The sequence below is a fragment of the Sciurus vulgaris genome (assembly GCF_902686455.1).
Source record: "Sciurus vulgaris genome assembly, chromosome: 7".
Classification (NCBI taxonomy): domain Eukaryota; kingdom Metazoa; phylum Chordata; class Mammalia; order Rodentia; family Sciuridae; genus Sciurus; species Sciurus vulgaris.
The window spans coordinates 83,982,918-83,996,439 of record NC_136467.1 but is presented as its reverse complement, the minus strand read 5'-3'; positions in this window follow the sequence as shown (position 1 = coordinate 83,996,439).

Below are 13,522 nucleotides of genomic sequence, written 5' to 3'. Positions count from 1 at the left end.
CTCGAAGTATTCCAGGACATAGAAAAGGAGGGTACCGTACCAAACTCATTCTATGAAGCTAATATCACCCTCATACCCAAACCAGGCAAAGACACATCAAGGAAAGAAAATTTTAGACCAATATCCTTGATGAATATAGATGCAAAGATCCTTAACAAAATATTGGCAAACCATATCCAAAAACATATTAAGAAAATAGTGCACCACGATCAAGTGGGGTTCATCCCTGGAATGCAAGGATGGTTTAACATCTGTAAATCAATAAACGTAATCCATCATGTCAATAGACTTAAGGATAAGAATCATATGGTTATTTAAATTGACGCAGAAAAAGCATTCGACAAAGTACAACACCCATTCATGCTCAAAACACAAGAAAAAATAGGGAAAGTAGGAACATACCTCAACATTGTAAAGGATATTTATGCTAAGCCCATGGCCAACATCATTCTTCTTGGGGAAAAACTGAAAGCATTCCCTTTTAAAATGGGAACAAGACAGGGATGTCCTCTTTCACCACTTCTATTCACAATTGTCCTCGAAACTCTAGCCAGAGCAATTAGACAAACTAAAGAAATTAAAGAGATACAAATAGGAAAAGAGGAACTTAAGCTGTCACTATTTGCTGATGACATGATTGTATATTTAGAGGATCCAAAAACCTCCTCCAGAAAACTTCTAGACCTCATCAGTGAATTCAGCAAAATAGCAGGCTATAAAATCAACATGCATAAATCTAAAGCATTTTTATACACAAGTGACAAAACATCTGAAAGGGAGATAACAAAACAACTCCATTTGCAATAGCCTCAAAAAAAATAAAATACTTGGGAATCAATCTAACCAAAGGGGTAAAAGATCTCTACAATGAAAACTACAAAACATTGAAGAATGAAATTGAGGAAGACCTTAGAAGATGGAAAGATCTCCCATGTTCTTGGATAGGCAGAATTAATATTTTCAAAATGACCATACTACCAAAAGTGCTATACAGATTCAATGCAATTCCAATTAAAATCCCAATGATGTACCTTACAGAAATAGAGCAAGCAATTATGAAATTCATCTGGAAGAATAAGAAACCCAGAATAGCTAAAGCAATCCTTAGGAGGAATTATGAAATAGGGGATATCGCAATACCAGAACTTCAACTATACTACAAAGCAATAGTAACAAAAATGGCTTGGTATTGGTACCAAAATAGACAGGTAGATCAATGGTACAGAATAGAGGACACGGACACAAACCCAAATGAATACAATTTTCTCATACTAGATAATGGTGCCAAAATATGCAATGGAGAAAAGATAGCCTCTTCAACAAATGGTGCTGGGAAAACTGGAAATCCATATGCAACAGAATGAAACTAAACCCCTATCTCTCACCCTGCACAAAACTCAACTCAAAATGGATCAAGGACCTCAGAATCAGACCAGAGTCCCTGCATCTTATAGAAGAAAAAGTAGGTCCAAATCTTCAACATGTCAGCTTAGGATCAGACTTCCTTAACAGGACTCCATAGCACAAGAAATAAAAGCAAGAATCAATAACTGGGATAGATTCAAACTAAAAAGCTTTTTCTCAGCAAAGAAAACTATCAGCAATGTGAAGAGAGAGCCTACAGAGTGGGAGAAAATCTTTGCCACTCATACTTCAGATAAAGCACTAATTTCCAGAATATACAAAGAACTCAAAAAACTCTACACCAAGAATACAAATAACCAAATCAACAAAAGGTCTAAGGAAATGAACAGACACTTCACAGAAGATCTACAAGCAATCAACAGATATATGAAAAAATGTTCAACATCTCTGCTAATAAGAGAAATGCAAATCAAATCTACCCAAGATTCCATCTCACCCCAATTAGAATGGTGATTATCAAGAACACAAGCAACAATAGGTGTTAGGGAGGATTTGGGGAAAAAGGTACACTCATACATTGCTGGTGGGGTTGCAAATTAGTGCAGCCACTCTGGAAAGCAGTATGGAGATTCCTCAGAAAGCTTGGAATGGAAACACCATTTGACTCAGCTATCCCACTCCTTGGCCTATACCCAAAGGACTTAGAATCAGCATACTACAGAGATACAGCCGCATCAATGGTCATAGCTCCTCAATTCATAATAGCCAGATTGTGGAACCAACCTAGATGCCCCTCAATTGATGAATGGATAAAGAAACTGTGATATATATCACATATACAATGGATATATATATGTATATCCATTGTATATAACTCAGATATAAAGAATAGTAAAATTATGGCACTTGCAGGCATATGGATGAAATTGTAGAATATCATGCTAATTGAGATAAGCCAATCTCAAAAAATTACGGATGAATGATCTCACTGCTAAGTGGATGATGACACATAATGGGGGTTGGGAGGGGGACCAGAATGGAGGAAGGAGGAACTGTATAGAGGGAAAAGAGGGGTGGAAGTGGTGGGGGGAAGGAAAAATAACAGAATGAATCAAACACCATTACCCTATGTAAATGTATGATTACACAAATGGTAGACCGGCATGCCTCTAGTTCATGTACAAAGAGAAACAACATGTATCCCATTTGTTTACAATAACAATAAACTTTAAAAAATTAATTACATATATTCAATATGTAATGGCACAGATTAAACATTTCCATTATAAAATAGATGAATGCAGCATAGAAGGAAGGAATGGGACCAAAGCAAGACCAAAATCCAGTTGGACAAACACATCCTGTAGCTCCACATCCAGCATCTGGGATACACAGCATCATGCTCTTCTCTCCAAAGGGCTTATGTAGCTCCACTCCTAAGGCCTTACTGGTTGCAGCCTGCATGACTTCTCTTGGCTTTTCTCTGTTTGATCCCTGCAGTTTTGTTTAGTAGATGTCTCACATTACTGGCATATCTTAACCTCCTATTTTCCCCATTGCAGCTTCAGCTTCTTTCTAATGTCTTCATGCATCACCCTTTCAGGGGCACCCCCTCAGGGATTCTGATCCTCCTACACTTTTCCCAGCCTCCCAGGCCTTCCTTTAAAACCTCGGGGGAAGTTGTCATTACCCCTTGACTACAGCATCCTGCATTCCTGCAGAACTGGCACCACATGGTTGCCACCCAGATCTGCTGCCATCTCAAGTAGTAGCCAGGCCTCCTGGAATCATGGTTGTGGTGGCCTGCAAGGACCTGAGTGGCTGAGCACAGTGAAAACACTTGCTAGGTCCCTCTGTGCAAGCAGATGCCCCCAAGGCCTCTTTTCAAAGGAATTTTTACTTTTATACTCTGGATCCTGAGTTGGGTGTCCTCTTGCCTATTCTTGAGATGTTCTCGTGCCATCTTTCCTATTGTTTTTCGGCAAAATAGTTAGTGACTAGTGTCTTACAACAACTTCCTTAGCCCCAGTTTTATTCCCACTTGTCTGGTCAAACTGCAAGTTTTTCAAATCCTCCTGCTTTACTTTCTGTTCCTGATTATCACAGTAAATTTGGCAAAAGCCACCAATAATATCCATGCCACTGCCTGAATGCTGTGCTGCCAGGAAATTTCCTCCACCATATTAATTAGTCCCTCACCTTTAAATTCTGTCTCATAGAAGATCTCAAAGCATGGGAAAAGGTAGACAATGCTTTTGCCAGAACATAATTGAATAGTGTCTAGTTCAATTTCCAATAGAGTCCTTATTCCCCTCTGAAAACTCATGAGCCAACTCTTACTGTCCACAGTCCTATTAGAATAGTAGGCTTCTGAGCTCCCACCAGAATTTCCCTCTAAGTTCTGATTACAAAATTCCAAGGTTTTTTCAGCTTGCATGCCCAAACATTTCAAAATTCCTCCCCACACCAATCAACTCCAAAGGCTTCTAAACCACATGGTCAGGTTAGTCACAATGATAACCCCACTTCTAGATATCAATTTCTGTTTTAGTCAGCTTTTATATTGCTGTGACTAATATATCTGACAAGAACAATGTAGAGGAGAAAAAGGTTATTTTTGCTGATGGTTTCAGTTCATAGTTGGCCAACTCCAAAACTCTGGACCCAAGGTAAGGCAGAAAGGTGTGGTGGAGAAAAGCAACTCAGGATACAGCAACCAGAGAGCAGATAGAGGACTCCACTCACCAGGACTGAAATATAAATCCCAAAGGCACACCACCACAGAGAGTGACCTCTCTCCTCAGCATAATTGCTTACAGTTACCACCCTGTTAATCCATACCAGTGGATTAGTCTACTGACAAAGTTAGACCTCTCATAGTCTAATTATTTCACCTCTGAAAATCCTTGCATTGTCTCATATGTGAGATTTTGGGAGACATCCCATATCTAAACAATAACAAACATACACGTTAGAAATATCTGCCCCTACTTTGTGGCTTACTGTTTTATTCTTTCCTGCTCATATATAGAAACATATAGAATGAATAAAGAACTATTATCTTTTATATATACCTTGTAACAACCTTGCTAAATTTACCTATCATCCTGAATAATTTATCTTTTATTTATTAGACTTTTTATTTATGAAGGTATGTATTTTGTGAAGGATAATTTTTTTTCTATTTTGAAATGTTTAATTAAGGACATTGCTATTTTTACTTGCATAAATATTTTATCCTGAAATACAGATGGATAAACCTTAAGGATATTATGGTAAGTGAAATAAGCCAGTCATGGGTCAAATGTTGAAAGATTTTACTTATGCAAAGTATCTAAAAGAGTAGAACTCACAGAAATAGAAAGTAGAATGGTGATTTCCAAATATTAGAAAAAGCAAGAAATAGAAAATTGCTTTTTGATGGGTTTTAAGTCAGGTTTTTCATCACTGAGACCAAAAGACCTGACAAGAATAATATTAGAGAAGAAAAAGTTTATTTGGCACTCATAATTTCAGAGGTGTCAGTCCAAAGATAGCCAACTCCATTCCTCAGGGCTCAAAGTAAGACAGGACATCATGGTGGAAGAGTGTGGTGAAGGAAAGGGGCTCAGGACATGGCCACTAGGAAGCAGAGAGAAAGAGACTACTCCACTCAACAAGATCACAACATGTACCCCCAAAGACATGCCCAAATGACCCACCTTCTCCAGTCACCTTACCTGCCTACAGTTACTACCAAGTTAATCCCTATCAGGGATTTAACACACCAATTAGGTTAAGACTCTCATAACCTAATTCTTTCACCTCTGAACTTTCTTGCATTGTCTCACACATGAGCTTTCTGGGGGACATCTAAAGTCTACACCATAACAATGGGTATGGAATTTCAGTCTTACAAGATGCAAAATTTCAGAAACCTAAAATAAAACAATATGCACATATTTAGCAATCCCGCACTGTACACTTAAAAACAATGAGAGCAGAAAAGACTTCAGTGAGTTACAAACACACACCAAACTGTCTATCATAAAATGGGAAATGAGAAGTATTAGATGGAGAAATAGAAAACTTCAGGCATCACTCATGGGAGTGAAAAATGCTGTAGCCATTATGGAAAACAAGTTGGCAGTTTCTTAAAAAGTTAAATATGAAGTTACCATATAACTCACCAATTCCACTGCTTAGAAATATTCCCTAGGGGATTAAAAATATATATTCATACATAAATTTCTATGCTAAAGTTTATTCCTATGTAATTCATAATAGTCAAAAAGTAGTGATGACTCAATTATTCATTAATGAATTAATGAGTGAATGAATTATATGCCCATACAGTGGAATATTATTCAGTCATAAGAATGAAGCACTACTACATTCAACATGGATGAACCTTGAAAACATCATGCCAAGTGAAAGAAGGCAGAAATAAAAATATATAATTGCATTTATATAAAATGTCCAGGATAGACAAATGCATAGAGATGAAAAAGATTTGTTGCCATAGAATGAAGTTGAAGATAAGTGCTAATAGTTACCAAATTTTATTTTTATGAGTTATAAAACCAAGCTAGGATAAGATAGTTGCACAATATAGTGAATACCCTAAAAAATGAATGAGCTGTAAGTTTACATCTAGAAAAGATACAAGATAGGTTCTCATTTCCCCCTTTCTTCTCCCTGCCTTCTTGATCTCTCTCTCCCTTTCTCAACCCTCCTGATCATCAAAATGAATCTGCCAGCAGGAAATAGATGACCACAATGGATCTGCCAGCACCTTGATCGTGGACTTTTCAGTCCCCAGAACTAGGAGAAGCTTCTATGTCTGTTCTCATATAAATCTTCACTGTTTTATACATCAAAGTTGTCTATAGCAGTCTTTACTCAGACGTAGAATAATAACTATAAAGAGGTGTTATGTTTGGATATAAGGTATCCCCCAAAAGCTCATGTGTTAGACAATGCAAGAAAGTTTAGAGGTAAAATTATTGGGTTATGAGAGCTTCAACTTGATCAGTGCATAAATCCTTTTGAATGGATTAATTGGGTGATGACAATAGGCTGGTAGGGGGTGGCTGGAGGAGATAGGTCATGGGGGTGTGCCTTTGGGGTTGATATTTAGTCCCTAGTGAGTGGAGCACACTCTCTCTCCTCTCTTCTCTCTCTCTCTCCCTCCTCCCTGGTGGCCATGTCCTGAGCTGCTTTCCTCTTCTACCATGATTTCTTCCTCACCTTGCACCCAGATCAATGCCCAAACTATAAACACCAAATAAATTTTTCTTTCTCTAAAATTGTTCTTGTCAGGTCTTTGGTCATAGGAGCAAAAAAAATAAACTGACAAAAACAAGTGGCATCTTTCTTCTGAAAAAAATACAATTATTAATATACTTCACATATTATTAATACATGTTCACCTTAAAACTTGGAAAATTAGAATAACATAAAGAAAATTAAAATCACCTGCAAGTCTACCATTCGGAGATATACCCAGCTTGCTGTTTGGTATGTATTCTTCCATTATTTTTGGTATATTGTTTCATAAAAATGATAAAAATACATAGTTTTGCATTCTTCTTTTTACTTAAAAATATTTTTAAACATTTTCCTGCAGCATTAAATATTTATCTTCTGGGTTTTTTGTTTTCTTTTAGACTGTCACACTAGTTTAATAATAAATTCTCATTGTTTGACCCTAAGATTGTTTCTAAATTTGGGGTTATTATAAACAATATTTAAATATTTATCCTTATGCAATATCATCTAACTATAATCTTGGAAGTAGAATTGCTGTGTCAATGAGTACAGTAAGATTTTTGATATCTTTACTTAACTAAATCATTTTCTAGAAAAATTATGTTGATTTTCTCTTCAGATTATGTAAGTGCCCATTTTCTTATAACATTAATCACTGAATTAAATTCACTTTCATTGCCAATTTGATATTGCTAATTTTTATTTGCACATTTAATTGCTAACAACAAAAGAAATTTTTCTATATGTCTATTATCTTTTTTTAAATTCCTCCTATTAAAGACCAATTTGTATCTTTTGCCCATTTAAAGGATTACATATCCTAATTAAATTGATAGTAAAATCAATTCTATTACTATGCATATACAAAAATCATTTGCTACTTAAAATTCCTTTAAAATTCTGCTAGGGAAATTTGCTTAATATGCTAATCCTTAATTAACTGAAAAATTCATATACTAACAATATTGGGTACTATATTACTAGCATTGAGAATTGCTCTTCTTTAGTTACAGAATTTCATATTGATTTTATAATATAATAAATTATAAATTGTAGTTTTGAGAGTTCTGATTATTTTTGAGTATACATACTATGAAACTATAAGGAAAAGACCTATTCTGTACCATATCACCATCTTCTCTAAGGATGCATCACAAGAGCCATAAATATGGTTTATACAAGTGTATGAAGGAAGCAGAAGAGATGGGCTAATCATGAGAAGAACAATATAGTAAAAATGACCAAACTGGCACAAGAATGATCATCTATAAATAATTCAGAATCAAATAGTATAAAGTCAACAAATATTTAATGAAACTCTCCATCTTTTCCACCCTTGATTTCTGCACTATTCTGCATTTGGGGTAGGTTGGCACTAGTCAATTTTCCCTAAAAAGTATTCTTAGGCTCTAATATGTTTACAAGTGCTGTCTTCGAGCTTCTCCTATTGCTAGCTGGTATCAATCACATAAAATTATAAGAACTCCTGGACTATAAAGAAACAAAAGGCAAAATCTTCCTGCCTAGCATTCCAATGCAGTAGAATTCAGTGCCATGAAAACAGTAAATATCAATTCCATTTCTAGTATTATAACCAACACAGGGACTTTAAGTTTTTCTCAGAACCCAGATAACGTGATAAGTTCTCTGTATTTTAATAAATTTTTAATGGAAAAGTTTACTCTTATTCTAAATTTTCAAAATACACATTATAACCAGGAGATAAAAGCTTAAATCCAAATGGATTATCATCAAATGGCAATATCACATAATTGCATGAAAAATTTGATTCTAAATTTTAAGATTCTAAACAAAAGTTGAAAAAGAAGTATAATGTAGTAATACTAGACAACCTGAATTCAAATCCTACATTCCCCACTTACTACGTATATATATAGCCTTAGCGTATTTCTTCATTTTCTTTGTTCATAAGATGGGAACAGTAGTTCATAAGATGGGAAAGTAGTAACTGCTTTCTAGAGTAGTTACAAAGATTATGTGATTAAATTGTGTTTGTTTATAATAATAATTAATATTGTTATATTATTATAATTACTTTTATAATTGCTATTGAAATAATAGGAGATTTTCATGAACTTTTAGGAAAAGCAGTAGTCATCAGGAATCAAAATACATTCATATTAATTATCTTTCTTTTATTTTATACAACTATCAGTGTGAAGTTGTAAACTATCACCCATCTTCTTTCTTTTGAAGCTTTAAGTTTTACCTGTGGAAAACAAATAGAGGAGGACCTTATTTCTATAACTTAAGAGATATTTAAAGGAACATGGGGGTAAGCCATTAATTCAACATTTGAAAACCTTAATGACTTTAATCCAAAAAGCATCCTGTTTCTTGCTTACTTTGAGCATATAATAGAAGTTATTAAAGCAGTCAGTCTAGGAAAAACAAAAATAAAAAATGCTTTCCATGTCTCAGAGAGCAAAGACCCTCCAAAGACTCCAGACTGTGTGTAAAGATTAAGAAAAAGACATCAATATTACATTGTAATATGACAATTATCAATAAGAAGAAAACATAAAAGGGAAGTGATAGCACTATAAAAATGCAAAAATATTTGACTTATATTTATGCGTTAGATATTTATATGTTAGATGTTTCCTATATGACCTGGATTTATCCATATGCCAACCTCATATAATCAAAGCACTCTGAGGTCTGAACAAAGGAGTGCTTGTGTGTGCTTGTGTTTGTCTGTAGTATGAACAAAAATGATTTTCTTTGACTCCTTCTTTGACTTTCTTTTTCTTTAAATCCTTAATTCTCAAAGGATATTCTTTAAAACAACATTGGTTGCACAAATCCCAAGTAGTTCCACCTAGTGACAGCTACCCATTTTAAGCAGTCAAGCCAGCAAAATTGCTGGGACTTTGAATGCCTTCCTAAAGTGAAATAAATGTCACACAGTTGGGCAGATGGCTCAAGTTCTGAAACCATCTGTCACTTTTATGCACTTGTGAGAAGTAACTAAAGAAAACTTCCCTGAAACTCTTCCCTTAAACTTTGCTTCAGCTCAACTTATAGGACAGTTAATCTTTTCTGTCTTTCTCTCGTCAACAGATTTTATCTTGGTTGTTATTAACTTTTATAGCATGTTATTTGCCAAAATTATTTAAAATATAACAAGTTCTGTTTTCAAAGATACAAAAATTGAAAACAACTAATTTGCACATTAATGTTAGTAGTTATCCCTTCATCATTATTATGTGATGAACTTCATGTGAATACTCATAGATTTAAAAAACTCTTTAAAAATATTTTACATTTAAAAAGTTAAATCATTTAATTCCATCTCTCCCTTCATGCCTCCAGTCAGTGAATATCTATTAGTTTGCAGGACTGTGGCAGAAAACTAGGGTGGTACTAGATTCTAGAATCTTTTTTTAAAATTCATTTTCATTGTAAACAAATGGGATACATCTTGTTTCTCTGTTTGTACATGAAGTAGAGGTATACCATTTGTGTAATCATATATTTATCTAGAGTAATAGTTTTTTATTCATTCTGTTATTTTTTTCTACCCCACCCACCCTTCCCACCCCTCTTTTCCCTCTATAGAGTCCCTCCTTCCTCCATTCTTGCCCCCTTCCTACCCCCTATATGTGTCATCATCTGCTTATCAGTGAGATCATTCATCCTTTGGTTTTTTGAGATTGGCCTATCTCACTCAGCATGATATTCTCCAACTGCATCCATTTGCCTGCAAATGCCATAATTTTATTATTCTTTATGGCTAAGTAATATTCCATTGTATATATACCACAGTTGCTTTATCCATTCATCAATTGAGGGGCATCTCGGATGGTTCCACAATCTAGCTATTGTGAATTGAGCAGCTACGAACATTGTTGTGGCTGTGTCTCTGTAGCATGCTGATTTTAAGTCCTTTGGGTATAGGCCGAGGAGTGGGATAGCTGGGTCAAATGGTGGGTCCATTCCAAGTTTTCTAAGAAATCTCCACACTGCTTTCCAGAGTGGCTGCACTAATTTGCATCCCCACCAGCAATGTATGAGTGTACCTTTTTCCCCACATCCTCTCCAACACCTATTGTTGCTTGTGGTACTAGATTCTAGAATATTTTAAGCATACTTATACACAACCTTTTGCAAAGGTGTAAAATAGCCCCAAATGGATATTCACATTTGGCACCCCTTCCTTATGGTCTTGTTCTTTAATTTCTTCTCTTAAAATCACTAAAACCCAGCCTAGTGCAATGGCACACACTGTGGTTCCAGCTACTTGGGAAGCTGAGGGAGGAAGATCACTTGAGTCCAGGAGTTTGAGGCCAGCCAGGGCAATACAGTGAGACCACACCTCAAAAAAAAAAAAAAGAAAGAAAGAAAGAATCATTAAAACCCACTGATGAATTACTATTCCTTCCCTTTCTACTTCTTCTATTTAAGAAGGTTTGTTTGGGCCTAGACTCGCCACTCAATAAAAACAACTAATTACATATAAACCAGATTAGATTATATTCTATGATGTTGTCTTCAGCTACCATAAAAGAAAATTGCAAATCCAACTTACTGGCTATCATTTCTAGATTGCACTGATAGAGTGGTCTTTCTTATTCAGTGAATGTTCATGTGAGCAGAACGAGCTACATAATTTGTGAGGCCTAGTACAAAATTAAAACATGGAGCCCCTTGTTCAAAATGCTGGAAAAAACAGTGTCATTGAAATTACTAAAATGTAAAGCTTTATATTTTCTTTAATGGTAGGACTTGACACATTATGTTGTTTTTTATTCACGATTTAATGACATTCTAAGTAAAAGAAAAGTAAAAATTTAAACTAGCATGAATTTTACCATTCATGTTATTATTTAGTAATTGTTTTAAAACAGAGTGTTTAGCTGATATGTAGAATCACCAAAAGTACACAATTCAGATTTTGTAGCTCATACATACAAATGTATTTTATTCTTAACAGAAGCATGAAAATGTTGCACAAAACTAGCAAGTTTTTTTTATTTCATTTTTTGGTACCAGTATGTTCTATCAATACTCTACCTTTGCTTAATGACAAAAAGGGAAGGACTAAAAGAAAAAAAACATTGTGGATTACCCTATCATACCCTTTGCATGTTATCATTTTCTGTATAAGTAGTTAGTAAATAGAGGGAAGCAAAATGAGTGAAAAAGAAATGATCATGGTCATTCATGTTTCCTAGACTGCCACTGCCTTCTTTCTGCATTCAGCCGTACACACCTTCCCCTGTATTTGTTTGACTCTCACTGAACCCCCATGAATCAGGGGCATTCATTGGAATCTTGTGATCATGGAGCATTGCAAACACTATATTTGAATGGGGTGGCAAGGAAAGATGGACTCACATATTAAATGTATCCTCTGCTAGCATATATGCTCTATTACCCCACCAGATTTCACTTACATAACACAAGTTCAAAGATAAAATTATTAATAGTTTCAAGACAATGACAGCAGAACATTAAACCAAGTATGAGGCCCTTCTGAGCACAAGGCACTTTGTATTCAGGATGTGACACTAGCCCTATTTGTAAGATACATTAGGATGGAAAATCTCATTCTTCTTTAGTGTGAGTGAGGAACAGAACTTATATTTATTGAACTTATATTTACTATGTGCTGAGCACTAGGTTAAACCCTTCACATACAGTATCTTATGTACTTATCAAATAACAAATTGGGGTAGGTATTATTAATCCCATTTACAGAGGAGAAAATTGGGAATTTTAGAAGCCAAGTCATTTGCCCATTATCTTTCAATTAAAAGATGACAGAGTAGGTGTATCAACCCAGGGTTGACTAACCCCAAAGTCCATTACATCTACTATTTTTGTAACACATTTACTTCATGTTTTGGATTTCCAAACATTTTAAATTGTTACTATCACATATTGCACATGTAATAAATATTTATATGCTAATGAGATTAATTATGAATTGATAAAAGCACAATTTACATACTGATTAAAAATCTCACGTAGAGTCCTAGCTTAATGGGACAGAGCACACATTTATCTTCTCTTCTACTGAGGCTTCATCATAATAATAATAGAGCTTTATGAAGGTATAAACAACCAACTAAAAACAGCTATTGACAACTGAGTAAATTTAGTAAATCAAAAGAAACAATTCGCAAGGAAAGACTTGCAGTATAAATCCATTCATAAAGTTCAAAAGCAAGCAAACTAAATAACTGGCACTTAGGAATCTATATATTGATAATAAACTATTTTGCTTTAAAGGAAGATTAACACAACCTTCAGTATAGAGGTTATCTCTGGACAGGAGGGAAACATAACAAAGGAGAACACAGGAACTTCTATGCTACCTAACCAGGATGTCGGGTACACAATACGCATTTTATTATAGATTTATAATAAATATACATCATATACTATTTTGATTATATGACTTATTTCCCAAAAAATTATTCACCTTTGACACCATATCCATAAAGTCACTACAACACAAAATGAAAGAGGAATTATCAGATAATAAGAAAACCTTTTGGACACTAAAACATTATTGCCAAAATAAAAATTCACTAGAAAAGTTAGATAATAAATCTACAAAAATCTCCCAGACTACAATAAAAGGAAATGAAAACATGGAAGGAAAGGCAAAAGATTCAAACAGCTATTACAAGATATTTTACATCCAAAATATATGGGAGAAAGGGAAAAAAGATTATCACAGAGGTAGTATCCCTAACTAAGGGAAGTAGATCCAAACTTCGAATTGAAAAGACACATTCTGTGGATTTCAATGCGTCCTGGAAATATGTTGTACTTCTGAGGATAAAGAGAAGACTTACCAAATAGTAAAGATAGCTCACCCACAAAGCTCACCTGAAAATCAAAGACATTAGCCTTCTCATCAGAAGACAGAACT